The sequence below is a fragment of the Morone saxatilis genome, unplaced genomic scaffold (genome assembly GCF_004916995.1).
Source record: "Morone saxatilis isolate NCDOM2014 unplaced genomic scaffold, NCSU_SB_2.0 Contig17, whole genome shotgun sequence".
Taxonomy (NCBI): domain Eukaryota; kingdom Metazoa; phylum Chordata; class Actinopteri; family Moronidae; genus Morone; species Morone saxatilis.
Genome location: NW_023339729.1, coordinates 26,152,871 through 26,157,989, shown reverse-complemented (window position 1 = coordinate 26,157,989; position 5,119 = coordinate 26,152,871).

Sequence of the window (5,119 nt, the reverse complement as noted above, 5' to 3'; positions counted from 1 at the left end):
CCCAACTGCAATGAACCAGCTTTGGGGGGGGGGCAGCTTGCGAAACGTTTAGAACCCCTGCCTTACTTCATTTAGGCTTGTGTGATTGCTACAGTGCATGGATCTGTGAGGAACACACCGGTAACAAGAGAAAGCACTGTCGTTTTTCCTAATAATTGGTGGTGCACACCATTTTTCTTACATGTAAAAACGCCACTGGTCACTACCTGCAAGTACACTGCGGTTATCAATCATACAAATTTAATGAAAATGCTGTTGCTTACCTCATTAATTGCTTTAGCAATCTCGCTCTCCAGTTTGGAGTCCTGCAACCGTTCTCTGCCTATACCGTTTTGAGCGCAAAATCTACGAATGTTTGCTTTAGAAAAGCCTTTGGTCAATCCACATTCAAGGTGGAGATGACTGGAAATTTCTTCATCAGAATGGCCGTGTCTGAGCATACTTTAAATTATTTCTCTGTAAGGTGACAAACTGGACTCCATGTCATCGAACCGCCTACTGTCTTCTTCTTCTTTTGCTTTAAGGCGGGTTTTTTCACATTCTGTCATGCGCAAAAGCTATCCGCCCAAAAAAATTTGCACTTTGAGCGACCCCCACCGTCCTCTTCCCCTCCAGGTTTCCCGACTATGCAGGATCGACTGAATAAAACGGAATATAACTTCACAAACGGTATAAGCCTAATTGTCTGATAAAATGGAGACGTATGTGCTGTTCAGAGGGAACAAGAGAATAACACTTAAAATGGATGATATGAGTGTCGACAGAATCGCCCGTATTTTCCAGGTAAGTAATTCAAACTTGCTAGCTTAACTTCGCCTGTCTGTACCATTTTGAGAAAAAGACACCGAGCATAATAAATAATGCAGGTGCAATAGTGCACACAAAAATATATTATTGATACTTTTTACAATGTAGTTGCAAAATCTTAACTTTTTTTTGGTTTGTTTAATTTTCTTCTAGGTCAGCATGGATAGCCTGTATATCACTGATACGGCCAACGTTGCAATTTTTCCGATTGAGAGTGGGTGTTTCAGCTCCATGGACCTGCGTAATCCTTGGTCATTATGAAGTTCATGGAGAAGTTGGGGACACTGTAGGGACCCCGACAGCCCCAGCCCCAGCTCCATCGCGGCAATTTGCCTTTCGCAGTAATCAGCCTGTGACTACTGCAAACATGAGCATGCTGTCGAGATCAGTGAGCACGCCTCGGACATTTCAAAGGCAGGGAGGCATTGTTGTTATAAATGAATGTGCTTATTAAAATTGTAAGTTTACTCATTTACAATCTCCTTTTAGTAAACAAAAAGAGCATACTGGATGTCAGTGACTTCTAAATCACAAGTTACAGAGCCTTGCACTTTAAAGTTGATAAAAAATACCTAATGTACAATCAATATCCACATAGCTTCAGACTCTCAAGAATAATCAGATGAGGTAGTCAGAGTCTAGAGTTCAATATTACTGTAAGCACTAGCTATTGGATGTAAAACTCCCTATTTATGAGAGAAGGTGGAGTAGTGACAGATGATCTGAGTATGCTGCAGGTGTGTTCGATTGTGATGTGCCTCAAGTGTGTGTTCAACTAATATTCAAGTCAGCATGCGTGGTGCATTCAGAGTTTTACATGGGCTCACACTTTCTGTTTGGACCACTGAATTACTGTAGTGTAGACTGCATGTTGTTATGTGGTAGCTTGGTTTGCTTCACTGTTTGTTTATGTATTACAGGTCCATTCATGTGTCAGAAGTAATGGAGGGGAAGCTTGTATCAACAAGGGTGGTTATAGTGAGATTCAATGAAGCAGAGGCAAGTGTATCTGCCATCCTGGAGAAACTGAAGGTGGCCATGGGAGACGATGACGACTACATCCTTACCGACACACTCGGCAATGAAATTGTGGAGTCAGAAGGGACAACTGGTCAAAAACATGAATTTTATAATTTAATTTTCATACTACATACTGTATAAATGGCAGTGTTCTGAAAGTATTGACAGTATAACAGTGTTTACTCTTGTTATTCTCTCTTTGTGTCTTTACTCTGCATTTCTCTCATGAAGGGTCTTTGTACTGCAGGCAGAATGCCTGAAAAATCTATGCCATTGAGAGTACCGCATTCCGGCAATGGCGTCGACGACGATCAAATAGCAGGTATTGTTTAGATAGCAAAACATATTTTTTTTCCCAACGCCTCATAGCAGGTCCTGGGTTTGAATCCTGGCTGGGGCAGGACCTTTCCATGTGGAGTTTGCACGTTCTCCCCGTGCCTGTGTGGATTTCCTCCAGGGGCTTTGGTTTCCCCCACTATTAAAAACATGAACATTAAAGGGATATTCCGGCGTACGTTTAACCCATGGTCTAACGCAGTGGTTCCCAACCCCCGGTACCGGGCCGTGGATCATTTGGAACTGGGCCGCAGAAAGAGAAAGAAAAAATATAAAATAGTTTTAGTAATAGTATATGTTTTATCTAATTTACACTTCCGGTCGTTTTATTTTTGAAAATTTTGCCACTTCCGTTTGTGCATCTTCCCAGCACTGCGCAATTGACAGGCAGGTCCAGAAACGTAAAAGAGTGAAAGACACATGTCGCCGGGAAAAACTCAATAATGAGATGATGAAACAAGAGTCCTGTTTAAATTACGGGTTCATTGCAACAGGTGATTCACATGCTCCAAGTTCCACATGCGTAATAAATGTGGGGACCGGCTCTCCGCCGCTTCATCACTTCACATAGAACTTCAAATCTTCCTGCGTTCTGGGTAAAAGCAGAATATCCTCAGATCGTCACAAAAGCACTGAACACCTGCTTCCATTACAAACATATTATGTTTGTGAAGCAGAGTTTTCTGCAGCGACAGCAGCAAATCGAGATGACAGAGTGGAGTGGACCATCACCCCCAGATGACTCATATATTATTATTATTATATTATGGTGAGTTGTAACAAAGAACGTAAATGTAATAGAAAACCATGTGACCGTCTACAATCGTTTTTATATTATATGTGTAATGTAAACAGGAAAACATACATACCCCTTCCGGGCCGTGGTAAAATTGTCCACCAGTGAACGGTCCACTGGGACCCCTGGTGTAACGCACCGTCACACCAAGTAAGACCCCTCCTTAAGAGATCAAGTCTGCCATCCGCTAGCTTCTCTAGTTGTAGCAACTTCAGCAAAGACCACACAATAGCAAACACTGCAGTCTATTCTTCCACAAGCTCAAAAAGCCTGTCATAGCCACAAATAATGCTCAGAGCAGCACCAAACTTCAGCAACAGCACAACCTCGAGTTATACGTTGTAGCAACTTCCTCCACCATTTCGTCCACCATAGCGTCCAGGCACTGACAAAACATGTCCAACTCCTGGCAGCACAAACATTCAGTTTCAGTGGCCATTTCCTGATGTTTGATGCATTGTATTATGGGCTGGGATCCTATTTGTGCTGTTGCTGATGTTTGGTGCTGCTCTGAGCATTATTTGTGGCTATGACAGGCTTTTTGATGGTGGTTTCTTGGTGGAGGAATAGACAGCAGTGTATTGCTATCGTGCTGTCTTTGCTGAAGTTGCATGGGTTAGCATGGGTTAAACTTACGCCCAAATATCCCTTTAAGTCAATCCTCCAGTGCTTCTCCATCTATGTCTCCATTTCACCCTCATTTTTCATCTCAAACGTTCCTTGTCATAACTTGAACTTTTACAATACAGTAATTCTCAAATAAACTGTTCACACAGTTAAGAAAATATAAAGCTATTTTCAGTTATTTTCCATCATGCTATCATTTATTTCGGACTTTTTATTTGCCAATACCTATCTGTGCATACAACTAAATTCCTCATATAATTATTTCTCAAATGGCTGCAATTTCTTGATCTGCTAACTATATGCAAATTGTGCCAAATACAGAAATGACCATGTCCAAATGCTGAGGGACAATGTGGAGGAACTGCTGGAGGCATCCCAAGGACTGGATGAAGTTACCAAGAAGATAACTGACATGGTGACCGTCAGCCGTGATTTGTCAGCAGTTTGGCCTGAATTCAAACAGGCATTCATCTGTTTGATTTGCAGAGGTACTGTTTCCATTGTGCATGTTTGAATATTGCTCAGTGTAACACAGAAGTAATCTAATGTAGTATTAAAATTAGTGTTTGAGCAATTGTTTAGAAATTTATTTAATTTTGACTATTGGTCTTTAAGTGACAATTAAGGATTCAGAAAAAAAAAAACACTTGAAAACAGAAATGATTTCAGGCAGTAATACAGTGAGAGTCGAGAATCCAGAAATTTTTTTCAAGAAATATTGCTTTAAAAAACTCTATTCTGTTCATCCAGAACCCTTTGTCTTTTTCCGTTGGAACGTGACAACCTAATCAAATTTGAATGGTCATCAGTAATCACACTTTACTGTGTGTTAACGTCACGGGTGTACAGATACTTGTGTAAAAAAAATACTCGGGTAAAAATAGAAATACCGATTCAACTTCTAAACTTGAAGTTGAATAAGTACAGAGTCTTTAAAGTTCAGGCTCTGAAATGTATTCAATAGTGCAAAGTAAAAGTACTGTAACCCTGTAAAGGACGTCTCTGGCTCCATATGCATATATTTTATTAAAGCAAAATATAAATGATGCCAAAATAGACATCAACATTTGTTGCCTTGGCAGAAGCTGCTTCTCAAAAGTCTGACTCTCATTTCTGTTTCCAGTGTAATGTGAGAGCTCTAACTTCTACTATTAATTATTCATTAAAACTACCTTAACTTATGATCCCAGTACCTGAATTTCATAATGGAACAGTGTTTTTTTTTTCTAAATTCCCAGTTTCTTTTTCTGAAGTTCCAATCTCAAATCAATATCAATATTTAAAATTTACATGTCCTTTCTTTTTCTTTTTTTTTAGCTACAATGACTCGGCCGATGTTCTCATCCTGCTGTTGGACCCTGGTGGGGTGTAAAGTCTGCGTAGAAGAATGGAAGGAGACTTCAGATCACTGCCTCAAGTGCAGGGATGACCTGCCCATATATACAGAGGTAACTGGACTCTCTGCAGCACTGGACAACTTAAAGTCCCTTCCGTAAAGAAGACTAGGCTAGCTTCCTGTATGGTAGTTCAGAA